The sequence below is a fragment of the Gobius niger genome (assembly GCF_951799975.1).
Source record: "Gobius niger genome assembly, chromosome: 19".
NCBI lineage: Eukaryota > Metazoa > Chordata > Actinopteri > Gobiiformes > Gobiidae > Gobius > Gobius niger.
This window is the reverse complement of record NC_136870.1, coordinates 12,996,301-13,012,134: the sequence shown is the minus strand read 5'-3', so window position 1 is coordinate 13,012,134 and position 15,834 is coordinate 12,996,301. Positions and strand designations below refer to the sequence as shown.

Below are 15,834 nucleotides of genomic sequence, written 5' to 3'. Positions count from 1 at the left end.
TGAGTATATGTCGATAAACGATATTCACCGATACCACTCTCTTAAAAGTGGCTTTCTCTGAGTGACAAATTTACTTGACTGTTTTCTCCATTTTAAGATCAATAAAATCACATTTTATTGTCATGATAATACAGATCAGTTATCAATTATATCTATTGATAAACTTTCGGATAAACATTTTACAAGGATCATTGGATCTTTGGGTATATGACAGGCTTTAGGTTACATTAATATAAACAACTCACATGAAGTGATCTGATCATTACCATGTTAGATCAGTTATTTCTTAAACTAAAATTCAAACACTTGGATTCAGCAGTGCAGTCGATTCACTAAAGGTTTTTCTAATTTATGTTTTCGTTTTTGCGTGACGATCAACATTTAGGTGATAAACGTTATGTTTTTAAGGCGTTGAGAGCCAAAACTGGTATCGGTTCAGTGTCGGATGTTTGTAGCCGATACCTGATATTGGCTCCGATATCCGATACCAGTATTGGATCGATGCATCCCTATATTATTATTGTGTATGTCCATAGGCACAACTTATTACACATTGTTGCCTAGCACAGTACTTTGTTCTAGATTTGGCAGGTACAGAGTAAAATAATTGTTTCCCAATTTGCTAATAGCACACACTAAAATTCAGAGTTAATTTCAATTAGTTGTATGGTTTTAGTTGTGTCTGTTGTTTGCCATTTTCTTCACAACGTGTAAAATCTTTTAAACAAACTGATATGAGCAATAACTAACATGTTGTAGATATGATAATCTACAGTTCTCATATGCAAAGTTACTCATTATGCAAAATTACGGTTACACTATGGCTATTGTATATGTGCAGATGTAAAGCTGCACAACCACCGCATTCTCATTCACAACTTCTCAAAAAAGCTCTGCTGTCATGGTCAAGCTTTAACATAAACGCCTTGGAAATGTGTAGCTTTTTTTGCATCCTATAGCATCAGTCCCTTCCCCCAAAAATCTTGCTCTGAAAGTTGTTTGGAGCCTCCAGAGATCAAGTTTCCTCCAAGTTTCCTCCAACTCCTTTTTTTTTTCTTTTTTTTTGGGTGAGTAATATTTAGTTGCTCAGTGCGTGGGGACCGAGAGAGAGAGAGAGAGAGAGAGAGAGAGAGAGAGAGAGAGGTGGTGGATGCCAAGAGCAGTGCAATGACCCTGATTAAACCGGCCCTTAACTCACCGGGACGAGAAGACTGGGGGCCTTCTGGGGGGGCTCCTGAGTGCCACTTGGGGGGGGGGTCCGTGTCAATCTGTCCTACACCATTTTGCGGTGTGAACATGCTGATCTGGCAACACACCAACACCACCGCTTTGAAGTGGCCACGATATTTGGCTCATACAGTCCCGGGGGCCCGAACTTAACACCGGGCGCCTCTTTCAGCTTCACGTGGGGTCAAAGGAAGAACACAGACGCGCCAAAACAGCACAAAACAGCACAAAACAGCACAAAACAGCACATTGTTGCTCCCAGGAGGCTTCTTCTTATTTGCCGTTAAATGCCACATTATGGAGATTCAGACTGAAAATATCCCGAGTGTGTTTAGATAAAATTGCCAACCACACTGGAGAGTATTACAGAACAGCCGGAGAGCTTCTTCAAGTCTTAAGCTCTTGAACCGAAGTCACACGGGAATACGCAGCTCAGGGACCTGGTAATAAGCAACAACTGTGCAATTATTTTCACTCTTAAAGGGACTATACACTACAGAGTTTAAAAATGTTAAAATGATGTATTTTCCTCCCCATACATGTTCCAACAATGGCCTAATGTGTAGAATGAGCTCAGACCTGTTCACCACAACTGCCTCTAAAATCCTGCACTGTCACTCAAAACGGTGCTACTTCGGGCCCGAATTGCCGTCATGCGCGAGCTTAAAGGAATAGGCCACCGTTTTTACATACTAAAATATGTTCTTACCTCACTTTAGTCGAGTTAATATATCCCCGTCTGGTCTTTGTCCGCGCGCTCTGTCACGCAAACGGAGCACATACGCAGCCTCTCCCAGTTGTCACATAGCTCCGAAAAAGCTCACGATAGAAGCTACCCAGCTCTTCCACGTGTTCCCTATTTAAATAAAGTTACGTGAAGTGTTTTCATGCGAAGTATATTTACACAGAAATGTAACATGTCGATTTTATAAGCAAATAAAAAGGGGGACTATATTGTGAGGCGTAATGATACGAGGAGTAAAACGTCTGCGCAGTAACTCCTAAAGGTTATTGACGGAAGTGAGCGGGGGAAGTCTTTAGGAGTTACTACGCGGACGCTTTGCTCCTCGTATCATTACGCCTCACAATATAGTCCCCCTTTTTATTTGCTTATAAAATCGACATGTTACATTTCTGTGTAAATATACTTCGCATGAAAACACTTCACGTAACTTTATTTAAATAGGGAACACGTGGAAGAGCTTGGTAGCTTCTATCGTGAGCTTTTTCGGAGCTATGTGACAACTGGGAGAGGCTGCGTATGTGCTCCGTTTGCGTGACAGAGCGCGCGGACAAAGACCAGACGGGGATATATTAACTCGACTAAAGTGAGGTAAGAACATATTTTAGTATGTAAAAACGGTGGCCTATTCCTTTAATATAGAAGGTGCAGTTACACATAAGACCTGAGGTGGCAGTAGTGAGTATAAAATGGCAAACTTGCATCCTTTAAAGAGGGGGTATTATGCTTTTTTAAGCCACATAGCACCAGTCTATAGCACACTACAATGATGACGAAACCTTCTGTTGGTCTGTCAATGCAGTAAATTAGAATAACTGCCTTGTATAAAATTGCTCTTTCAAAATGGAGGTAGCAAATGACTTGAAATAGGCCTCTGTCTCTTTAAGAACCTCTGACCCTTTCCGACACGCCCCCTCTACACGCTGTCAACACTGCGCTCGTTGTCTCGACAGTATTGAAACTACGATCGGTGCATTTTAATTTTTATTGTTGGAAAGGACCTACTGTTTATCACTTTGTGAACAATGGCCACACAGGATATTATTTGGAGACGAACCTTCCACACCGGACGCTTGGAAGGGGCTCTTGCCTGAAAAATAACTGCTGTTTGGAGGCTATCTCTTTGCATCTGCCATGCCCTATGGATCTCTAACTATACCCCCATGGACGACACCAGGATCTGCAGGAGCCCATACGATTCAAAGACGGACATTATCTCCGCAGGTGGACAATGGTTTTTCGAGGTTACCCCGTTAGCTTGTTATAATCGACTACAGCTCATTGTTGATGAAAAGTCTGTAATAAACCACAAATGTGTAAAGCCAGGCTCATTGTGTGATCATCGTAAAGGCTGCTTCGAGTAGTTGCCGGCTTTATTGACGTTATTTGTGCACAGTATGCTGCCTGTTTTCAATGAATGTTGTGAAGGTGAAGGTTGTTAGCTTGTCGCGGCTAATAGTGCCTTAGCTCCGGGAGAAAACCACTCGGCTAAGACTCACTGTAGATGAAATGTGAGCAATAAACTACACAATCAACAAGCCAGGCTCCGTGTGTGATCATCATAAAGGCTGCTTCAAGCAGTTGCCTGTTTTAGTGACGTTTTCAATGCATAATATGCTGCTTGTATTCAGTGAATTTTCCCGTTAGCTTATCGCGGCTAGCTTGTTAGCTCCGGGAGAAAACCACTCGGCTACGACTCACTGTAGATGAAATGTGAGCAATAAACTACGAAATCAACAAGCCCGGCTCAGTGTGTGATCATCATAAAGGCTGCTTAAAGCTGTTGCCTGTTTTAGTGACGTTTTCAATGCATAATATGCTTGTATTCAGTGAATTTTCCCGTTAGCTTATCGCGGCTAGCTTGTTAGCTCCGGGAGAAAACCACTCGGCTATGACCCATTGTAGATGAAATGTGAGCAATAAACTTCCAAATCAACAAGTCTGGCTCCGTGTGTGATCATTGTTAAACGGTGCTTTATGAGTGTGGTGGTTTTATTGACTTTATTTGTGCATATTTCTCGTTTTCACGTGATGACTCGAGGTTTAGCTTAGCATTAGCTTTCTCCGGAGGCTCTGTGCATCATCAAGGCCCAGCGCAGAACCAGACACTGAAATAAGTGTTCCTGTCACCGGTTTTAATCCTGGGTGTTTAGGTAACAGAAACACTGATGTGTGTCTTTGTAAAAGTCTGCTGTGGCTCCGGTTCACAACACATGAAGCTAATCCTCCATGATGACTCTGTTTACGTCTTAGGGCTAGACACTGCGGGGAGAGGGTTCTGCTGAGGAGCAGTGGTTGGTTACTCGGCTGGTGACGAAAGGTCGGAGGCGTATCCTGGAGGTCGAGGGCGTTTCCTGAAGGAATCAGGCGTTTTATCCCTAAAATGGCCGCCATCAGAGTTTCTACAGATTACTCGAAAATGCGTGAATGTGCCAAGGCAACACTTCAGGCATGGTTTTAATGAGGGAATGACTTAATAACATGATGTAAAGCTTGAAAAAGTCGATTTTGCATAATAGGCCCCCTTTAACCATTCTTTACACCGCATTAATCTTTCACTATCAAAACAATAGTGGTATAAGTAAGTAAGTAAGTTCCTTATTTGTCACTGAACAATTTAGCAACGAAATTGCGTTCAGGTGTTGGGTTAGTCCTGAGCCGCTGCGACTGAGCCGCGCCGCCACTGTGGGCCAACCTGACCAGCATGTTTTTTGGAGGTCGGGTGTAGCGGCCAGCGGCCCTATACCACTGTCTGCTAGGCTGGCAAAGTAAAAGGGTGTTTGGCACGCGTGAAAGAGCCCATTACTCCTGTGTTAAGTGAAGAATCCTTTTTTATTTCCATATTTCAACAGCTTAACATCACGGTCAAAAACTGTTTGCCTTCACTCTGCAGCACTGAGGCCACTCCCTTCAGCCCTTAAATAGGCTCACCTGGACACGAACAGGAAGTGCAGTGCCACCTAGTGGCTGGTGGAACAAATACATACAAAAGGCCATCGGGGAAACCGTAGCACCCGGAGGAAACCTTACTGGCTGCCTTCAGTCTCCTCTGATCCTCAGGGTTTGTCCCTGTTTCAGAGCGTGGTGTCCTGCACTGGTCAGCTCCTCCACCTCTTCCTTCCTCTTCCTCCTGCGCAGCTCCCTCCACTCCACAACAGTCTTTCACCATCTCCTCATTTATCCCTTCCTTGTTTCCTGTAGATCCTCTTGTGACGCCTCCACTGTGCTGCAGGTGTGGGGGGCTCTTGGTGCCTCTTCAGTGTCTCAGAAGAAGGAATTTGTAGGTCTCAAATGCCTTTAGCTCATAACATTATTTATTTTATTTATTTATTTGACAAGGACATTGCACAACAAATGTGTTGCACAGACCAGAGAAAGCTACAAGCTCATTTTCATCTGTCGTCCCTGGGCAGAGGCAAAGTGACAGCTGGTTTATACTGTGGCCAATGAGCATCTTACTTTAGAGTCCATTCACAATATAAAATACATATAAAGCACCGGCAGAAGGATCACATCAACAAACATTCAGATGTAATATTTACAATTATATACAGTTTTTTTTTTAACTTGTACCTTCTTCTATTTTTAACACTACCCCCGTGCTAATGATCACAAATCTGACCGTCTTTCAACCACTTCTTCAGGTTAAGTTTGAACTGTTGCAAGGTGTTGCTCTCTCAAACAGTTAATGGCAACAAGTTCCACATCCCTGCATCTTTTACAGAGAAACAATTCTGTCCAAAAGTGGAGGATCTAAAGTTCACAGAACGGTCGAAGCTTGCGTTGTTCTACGTCCTGCCTCGTCACAAGATTTCACAAACATTCTCAGGGGCTGTGGGGCCAAATAATGAAGAATTTTAAACACTAAACTGACATTTGAAAACAGTGTTAATAATTTGTATTTCTTCACAATGTTACAGTAGTGGTACGAAACAGGTTTTCTATCTAATATTTTGAGTGCCTGTTTGTACAGGCTTTGGAGCGGCTGTAACGCAGTCGCAGTGTTGTTGTGATGCAATATGTAAGATGTGAAAATGTCATCACATGCATGTAAAGCTTGGCTGCGTCTGTGCTCATTTGAGGGCGAATATGTCTGAACTGCGATAAATTACATTTGACGTTTTTTATCAGTTTTGAAACATGCTTTTTAAACGACGGTGTCCTGTCCAACACTACGCCTAAATAGCTAGCTGTTTGATTACTTTCAAAAAGCTACTTTCTTCAGGACCATTATGGGCTCTTTATCAAACTAAATAACATCCTCCGATCCCCACAAAAACACGGCAAAGATGTACAAAAGCACCCAGTAGAACAATGTGGGACACAGAATCCACAAAAGCAGTTCTCAGCGAAAAGGCAAAAAACGTAGCTGTACCAAGAGCGAGGGAGGTTGCTGCTTGTTTATGCGTCACCATGACGTCAACAGCAGCTATTGTCGCCACAGTTGCCCTGGGGTAGACTGACGGACGCGGCAAACATTTTATTCAGATGAAGATACATTTTCTACAAACTTAGAGTCTGAGATTGAAACTTTAAGAGCAAAATCTGAGTGCCAAAACGATATTAAAAAGTCGAGAACAGAGCCCAAGAGAAACACTGTCAGCCATTATGGCTAAGTATGAATGATGATGATGATGATGATGAGGAACATTAAGCCGATTTGATCCCTGTGATGATTTGGTGAGATATAGTGATTCTAACACAAACTCTTATATCAGGCTCGGTCAGGCTCAGAGAGAGTGACCCGCCAGTTCAACCAATCACAGTGGAGTGTGACGTTTGAGAGGCAGATGAGAGCACCGGACCTTTGATTCAAAATATAGAATAAGAAAATTCTTACATGATGTTTCATTTTTTTAATATTTAGTTCCTACCCCAATCTATATAGCATTCGCAAGATGTAGTAGCTTGGCCCCCCAATTCAACAACTGGGGGTGCCATCTACTATAGAAAGAGTATTTGGCTTTTGCACTTGACACGTTCAAATTAGCCTCATCTGACAGCAGAAGGTGAAAGACCTACATCTCCAGACTCATTATAGTGTGCGCTGACATTTGAATCCTGTCCCGCCCAGCTCACCTCCCGTTCCACCTGCTGCCCTCAGGGAGAACACACTGGTTCAGCCTCTACTCTAGAGCACCCCCCCCCTCATGCACACTAAGACACACACTAAAACGTTCAGCGTAGTATACAGTCAGTTATCCTTCCCATAGGGATATTTGCCCCCAGCTTTAGATTTGACCCATTCTTCAGCACCGCGAGGCTGAGGCGACATGTGGCGTGCTGGGAGTTAGACTACAATGCTGCAAAGGAAACTAGGTTTGTTTGTCTAGCTTAAAGGTATAACAGCCTATTGTGCATATTGTGGGTTCATTGATTCATAGGAAACTTACTCTGACACTTTGAGAACAGGCAAACATCCAGCACTGTCATTTTATTCCATCTCTAAACAGAGAAATAATGCACTCTGCCAACACATATGACAAAACAAACGCTGATTAAATTATTCCAAAAGGGGTTCTGGTTTGTGCTCAATCCCTAACTTGATTCTGTTTTATTTCCTCAAACTTTGAAGCTGAAAGTAAACCAGATGCTTATGTAGCTCGCGAAGTCACTCATTTGTGAACGCGGCGGAGTTCGTTATAGGAGTGCTTTTTTTTTTTTTCTTCTATCAGAGCCGTACGACTAAAATGGCAGCTGTTTACAAAAACCACAAGTAAGTGAAGGCCTTGGCGAATAAAACGCGAGCCGCGGCGCAGAACAAACTTATTATTCCTTTTCATGTGGTCTGCAAATACATCACAGAGCAGCGTAAGAGCTTACATAAAGGTTTCTTGTATTGTCGGTTGGAGTTATCGAATCCCTTCTATTTACCGTGTTTGCAACTTGTAAAACTGGCAACATTCAACATTAAACCAAAAACTTGTAAAACTCCCTATCGACATCTGTAGAAATAAACACATTCATTTATTCAGAAAGGCTTAAAATGTGGCCAAATGAACAAAGCAAGAATTTCGTTATCAGAAGAATCGAGGCAACTGTAATCCATAAACAAGTTTCCTTTTTTTTTTCCAATTAAGCCGCAAAATGAATATAAAAAAACACGATATGACCAGATCGGGTGGTGCAACTCTGGTGAAATATGTGACTTGATTGCTTCACTGCCCACTGGCCTTGTCCCACTTTCGCGTCACTGTTAAGTCACTACAAACACTTTTGCATGAGCTCATTCTTTCTTATGGGGCTCCAGAATGCCACTTCCTCTATTAACTGGGCCAGCGGCGCGAGGAACTTTTACCACACAGGGCTTTAAAATGAGGTTCGCTTGATCCCTCCGTGGGACCACTCCAGGAAACTAATTCTTATGTAGGCGAGGAGCAAAAACATTGGGAGGATGTCTCAGTTTACGAGGCAAATGTATTGGTTTTCTCATGCAAGAGAGGGGTACCAGTGACTACTTAGGAAGCTAATTCTGATGTAGGCGTGGGTTACAACTAATGCTGTGCCTGACAGATTGGATGGCGTACATCAGAAGTTTTAGTTACACTCAATAACTTTACAACAATGATGGAATGACATTATCACCACTGACTGAATCCCATCATTGTAAAATCTTATCAGTGTGACACCAGTTAGTTGGTGGGACATGAGCCAATGGTTCTCAAACAGTGGAATGTGTACCACTGGTGGGACATGAGCCTCTTCAGGTGGTATTAGGGTTACAATTTTAGACTTTATTCATTTTAAAGGCACACTGTGTAACATTTTGGACGGTACCGTTGCCATCAATACAAAACATGCTCCCAATGACCAGCTCGACACAGAACATGCTAGATAGCAGTGGGTAATCAAAGAATGGATTTGGATGAGGACCTAACCTATTTATATCTCGAATTCTGCTGCCTTTAGTCGACATCTCCATGGAAACAAGCTGGAGACGTACCCACTCCTGGTAGAGCGCTGAGCCGCTCACAACAAAGGCACATGTTTGTTTGTACATTTGAGGTATTTTTCAATGATGAAAATATCATCGACCCGGCCGAGGACAGGAACTTCTACATCACCGTGGACCACAACCTGATCATCAAGCAGGCGCGTCTGTCCCACACGGCCAACTACACCTGTGTGGCCAAGAACATCGTGGCCAAGCGCAAGAGCTCCACCTCCGTGGTCATCGTCTACGGATTTCCCATCAACCAGTGCTCCTCCTGTGACCAAAACAGTGAAGATGGCGGCCGCGACACAACGATCTTTCACCAAAGAAAAAAAAAAAAAGAGTGGTGTGCGCACTGAATGGGTGCTGCTGAGAAATTGCATTCGATGAGAGAGCATCCGCTCTCTCATCGAATGCAATTTCTCCATCTGTGAGATCAATAAAGTACCATCTTATCTTATCTGATCTTTCATAAAATAAAAGCTTATATTTCAGTTTATTGGGTGAAATTTTACATGGTGAAGCTTTAATTAGTGATGATTTTGGTTTGTAGTCAGGTTCACAATGTAATTTTGCTGGATTTTTGTGGAGAGTATCAAAACTACACATTTTTGAAAACTTTATTAAATAGGCAATCAGAAAAACAATGTGTCTATTTGCTCTAATATGTCCCCATTTATATGAGGAGTAAAAAATGTAGTTTGGCCAAAATGTATGGAATTTAGTTAGTTAGTTATTCAGTTAGGACGGTCCAATGAAAAAGGTCGGTAACACTTTATAATAACGACACCTCATTGAGCCTTAATAAATGATGAGTTAACACTGAATTCATCATGAACATTTCATTATTAAGTGTGACTAACACTTAATAACTAGAATGGAGTTACCGTAGCGATGACCAGAACTCCCCATTTACCCTAATGGAAAAAGGTAATAATTGCACAATTTTACCAAATGACAAGGGCAAATGGAAACATTGTTTTTCTCATTGCTTATACCACAAGGTTTCCAAAAATATGTATTTTTCATACTCTCCACGAAAATCCCACAACAGTGGAAATCGAAACATAATGAACCGGATTATTAAGGTAATATCCTTGTGCCTTTTCCAGGCATTTGGTAATAATCTCAAACACATGTTTATCATTATCGTATACTTTGTTGGTTAGAAAATGCAATATTGATTTAAAAGGGCTGAAACAAACTATCCAGTAGTTTCACTTCTTGATCCTCAAAGTGAGACAAAATAAGCCCATCCCACTCATCTTTCTCCCCTTTGCAGCGCAGCTGTTCAATAAAGTGAAAAAATAGGAAAGAGAAATATATAAACACTGCTCAGCGCATGTGGCTGTAGTAGGGGCTATGATCGATGAGAGGATGAAGCCTGAGATCGAGAGGTGAGGAAAGCATTCTCTGGATACATAGGACCTCAGGAGGAGCCGTTTAGGTGCTGTTGCTTAGGATATCCACTGGCGAAGATCCAAAAGTTACTCAAAGCTGCGCTAGATAAGGCAACGACATTGTAACATGGTTTGACAGCTGTAAAAAAAAAAGGCTATTTTGATTTTCCCCTTTAAAACTGGGATAACACAGATAGTAATGATCCAAACAAATATTAGTGAGTAATAGAGACTTTTGTGGCGTCTATCTCATTTAAAGATGCTGTCAGTTAGAAAAAAGGAGGAAGCCTTTATAAGTGCTGGTAAAAAATAAAAGAAAATAAATTAATAAACAGCCTGATATTATCCAGGTCTCAATTTGTCGACTCCACTGTCCTCCTCAATCAGAAAAAACAAACAAAATCAAAATGCAAAGTAGCAAAATAACTCTGGCGTCTCATACTAATTTGCCCCACTGTTTTTCTGCTCGTTCTGCTATGCCAGATATGCAGATCTCAAGCGGTGTTTTGGCCAACAGGCACATAATCTTGTTAGGCACAATTAATTCAGGGGTATTGTTCAATGTAAACTCAATCCCATACACAGAGGCGTTCAGGCAGCACCTGGCAACGTAAACGGCAAACTCATAAAAGAGTGAGGATGGCAGCTCGGAGCGTCCAAACAGCCATCCTGCTGAATAAATAAAGCAAATAACAAAAGGGGGTGTTTACAGCGGGGCAGATGGGACATTATGGGCTGTTCAGTATAGTTTCATTTATGAGAATGGAATACGTAAAGATTTTAAACCGGGTTAAGTTACATGATCGCAACTGCCTTACACAATAGGGAGCTACTTTTAGAAAATAAAAACGGCAGAGTTACTCATGCTTTGACGATGCTTGAGAAACTATGGGACTTAGGCGGATAACCAAGATGATATCTCAACACACAAAGAAAACAAATGCAGTTACCTAATGAATACTTTGCTATATTTACCAAACTGTTTGCACTTTGCAGACTATGTTTCTCTGCACAACGAGAACATCCATTTATAAATGACGGAAACACATGAGTGGTTACGCAACATAATCAACATGATTCATCAAGCTTCTGCAATGCTGTAGAAGGCCTTTGGAAATGGCTGGAGCGCTACTGATGGTTTTCAGACCACAGGTTGGAACACCAATACAACAACTAAGTAATACTGTTACACTCTCTTCTCTTCTCGGCACATTCCAAACAGTGGTGAAAGATGACAATGAGGGGTCTCGAAGCCTCTTATAAAACGCACGTTTATTCAAATCTTAGATCAAGGATGTAAATACAGTGGGAGAAAACAGTATGTGAACACTTTGGAATTCCTCACATTTCATAGAATGTAGTCTGAGCTTCATCAAAATCATAAGAATGAATAAACAGTGTCTGCTTTAACTAATACCACCTAAACATTTACATCATATCATATTTTTAATGGCCATAACATGTAAATCAGGGGTCCTCAAACTACGGCCAGTGGCCAAATCCGGCCCGCGAGATGATTTAATCCAGCCCCTGACTTGTAGAGCACAAATCCCTGAGTATGTCCAAAGTAAGTCTCTAGCCCATTCCTGTGCTGAGTTATGATTTTTTTTAACTAAATATCCAGAATACTCAGTCCAGCCACTAGGGGGCAACATCAATAAATAAAAAGAGAATACCACACGTGTCCATCAGGGGCACTGACAGATCAGGATATACGTAAACAACACATTATAGCCACGTGGTAAATGAAGCTTATCACCACAGAGTGTGGAGTGAATGAATAATGACTACAGTGTTACTTTGAGAAACTTGGCTTGTGAAACACAATACAAGTGTATGCAGTTATTACGCAATGATGTTTTATTTGAAAATAAAAATAAATTTCAAAACAAATTTCAAAACAAAGTGTGAAGACTTATTTACTAGTTTTGCAAACCACTACAGTTAAACAAATTTGTGCCTGGAATCAAGTGTTGATCTTGTGGATATAGTGGGGATGACTGTGACTGAGTAACCTCTGCTTCACAATGAGGCCTGCTGCATATTGCTCTGGGTCATACAATTCTATGTTATAGCCCCCTATCACAGTCAGGAACAATAATGTGGCCCCCAGAGAAAAAGGTTTGAGGACCCCTGATGTAAACATTCACAATACAGAGTGGAAAAATTATGTGAACCCCAGAAATCTTGCTGAACTGCAGCAGTTTTGTAAAGAGGAATGGTCTAAGATTAATCGTTGTTACAAGGGTTCACTTACGTATTCCACGCTGTTGTGAATGTCTCAGGTTTTTCTGCAAAATATCTTGATAAACTTGTGAATTAATTTGTCTATTGATGATAGCACGTTGTCCAGGCCCTGAGGCGACAAAACAGCCCCACACCATGATTCTCCTGCTCCAGACTTCACAGTGAGGAGAGGAGATGTGCTGTTCCATTTGTCCTCCACACACGACATTGTGTGTTGAGCATTTGGATACTCCACAGCACTACTCACAAACTATTCAGTGGACAAAACTGCTGCAGTTAAGCAAGATTTCGGGGGTTCACCTACTTTTTCCACGCTGTCCTGTGAAAGTTTACATGTTATGACCATTAAAAATATGATACAATGTAAATGTTTGGGTGGTATTAGTTTAAGCAGACACTGTTTTTATTCCTATGATTTTGATGAAAAGCAGACCACGTGTTATGTTATGTCCTTCCACTGTATGTGCTAAAATAACCTCAAAGGATAAATACAGCCTGTGTGTACTACTTTTTTGTAAGCATACTTATTGGACGTCTAAAATGAAACTCTTTTCAGTGGATCTTTTGTTCAAATTGGGAACATGTTTTGGGCAAATGTTAATCTACGCAGCACCCTGTTGCAGATTGTATATTTTGCATCGTAGCACAAAGGCCTTTTACCTCAACTATCCAAGTACTGGATGAAAATTGTCTGTAATTGTCTGTAAATTGTCTGTAAATTGTCTGCGCTCCACCATTCAGCTGAAGCAGTGAAGGCAATTATTGTCCTTGTAAGGGTGTGAGAGAAAGCTATGTGCAGCTGGGAGTCAAAGTGGTCTTAAGTGTCATATGAGGGGTTTCTATGTTTCTCTGATGAAGTCGTCCCTGGATCATGCCAGATTGTAATGGGTTTGGTCTGCTCTGACAAGAATGCGGCGACTGTCATAGTCTCACAATTTTCCCCAGGCATGCCCAACTGTCACCAAATGTTTTTAAATACAGCTTGTAATGTGCTAGGAAGGGGACATTCTTTCTAAGTCTGTGTATTTGACAAAGGGAGAAGTTCACAATGCTAATTTGAATTCAGTATTTGCTAAATGGTTTAGCATTGTTGCGATGTTTATCGTTGATCCTTGGGAACAGGATATGACATACAGTACCATGAATGTCGCTGTGTAACCATATTGTACTTCCCGTATTTCTAGAAGGTTTTTTGAAGGCACTATCCCATCAAACTCTAATAATTAGAAGAACATCATACACACATTTAGACTTTTTTCAGGCTTGGTGTGATGTTTTGAATTATTCATATGGAAAACAGGAAAAAGCAATTCAGCCCCACAAACTCTGAGCATACAAAATGTACAGGCTTGTCCTCTTATGGCACAGGGGGGAGTGAAAGAGTGAAGCAAAAACAAAACAAGAGCCTACGAGCGATTACAAATAACTTGATCAGAATGAGTTTGGTGAAAGGAAACAAAGAAACGCCACCACCTCATAACATCAGTTGGCAGGTGCTTTCCTTTTCACTTAAACCTGTTGCAAAAGATGAAGGATCTACGTGAGCGCTTTGTGGTGTCGGCTGAAAGTCTTATGCATGAGCTTTCGCAGACGCCGATCCCCCAACATGACACCCTTTTTTGAAAGCACATGTCACTTCAGCATTGTGTTGGGAAATAGATTAAATAACCGCTAACTAAATCATTCATACCACTATCGCACTGAAAGGAGACACATTCTTCAAAACAAGGACATCAAGGTCTCTCCTGTCAGATTCTGAATCGAACAGAGACTTTCCAGGCTGAATAAGTGTAAAAAATAAATGAACCAAAGAAACCTCTGCCTCCTTGTTTCGCCGGTGTGACCGAAAGGATTAGACAGGGCGACTCGAGGAAGGGTCGTAAGGTCTCCCTGAACACTAACCACCCTGCCCTCTCTCTCGCTCTTCATCCTGCCGACAACCTGCCCACAGACAAGGGCAAATAACAAGAGGAACTCCGGCGGCCGGCTCCGAGAAAAAAAAAAAGAGGAGAAAAAAAAGCACAATGAAAGCCACTGTTTATTCATCACAGCCTTGACAACAACTCCACCAACCTTTGACTTTCGCCTTCTCCCCCGGCGTGGCGCTTGCGAGGAGGCGACAGCTTGCCGTAATTCAAAGTAATCGGATAACTCTCCCTGTCTTCATAATCCTAGACAAACAGGCTGCTGTGGGGGTAAACCTGCTTTGTGAAGGGGACCACAGACCAGAGCGGACCAAACGCACTGCTACGGCTTTACAGAGCGACACAGGACGTGTGGCAATCGTTACACATTTCTCCCTTAAGAAGAAGAAGGAGAAGTGTGAATGTGCTGCTCGGTACAGGCTATATCAAAGAATGACATCAAGAGTCGGCCTACATGTTAAAACGTTTGTTTGATCGTATTGACCGCTTGGAACATGGTCGCAACAAGTCAAAGGCAGCAGCATTTCAGCACCATGGACAGAGACGTTCTACTTCCCGCTTAAAAAAAAATGTTAAACTTCTTAGCTGGCGTAAACTGAAGCCTACTTTATATGTGTGTGTTTTGTGCCTGCGTTGCCATTTCCCAGTCAGTGTTTCAACTGAGCATTTGGGTCAAAAGCCCGAGCAGTTGGACTTACCGGGTTATCCTCGGAGAAGCCATACGTTCAACATTCAGACGCACTTTTCCACACTCTGTAGCCCGCGTCCCTGTGCCGCGGTAAGACACAGCCCCGTCCGGAAAAAAAGCACGATGTAACATCCATGTAACTCCACCACCGAACTGCGAGGAAATGCACCCCACTTTTGAGGGGGGAAACGCCGCTTCCACGTGTGAGGGGAGGGAGGGGGGGAAGAGGATACGTTGTCGAGTCACATCAGAGGAAGGTGTCTGCCCCCCGAGTGCAGGAATACAGTGTCCCTCTGAAGTGCTGTAGAGTTGGAAGTCTCCGGTGTGACTTGAGCGCGGAGTAAAGCGAATGAGACGCTGCGTAAGAGTGGCCCCGGCTCTGCTGCTCCAGCGTCCCCCTCCGCCTTCTGAGAGTCCGGGGAAGAAGAAGAACGGTGAGGGAAGGGGCGGGCACATCAAGTGACAGCCGCCGGTGAGGGAGAGAGCCGCTGCGGAGACGGAAAGGGAGGGTTTTGTGTCGTTAAAAGGCGGCCGTGCGTTCAGCGCAGGAGCAGCAGCAGCCGCGGCGGTGGCTCCATGGTAATCTCATTAGCCCCGCGTTCACAATGGTAGGCGACCTGCGGCTTCCCCCGGTCCTGCTCCGTGCGCCCCGCGGCTCAGTGTTAGCTCAG

General features: G+C 42.7%; 1 protein-coding gene across 1 annotated transcript in view; it reads right to left on the bottom strand.

Annotated features, from left to right (window-relative positions):
- Positions 1-15,834, bottom strand: part of LOC306978896 (protocadherin-15-like) — a 227,941-nt gene extending 212,107 nt beyond the window's left edge. Inside the window, exon 1 of the mRNA XM_079577603.1 lies at positions 15,174-15,834. The gene's annotated coding sequence lies outside the window, so the exon portion shown is untranslated. The remainder of the gene's footprint in view (positions 1-15,173) is intronic.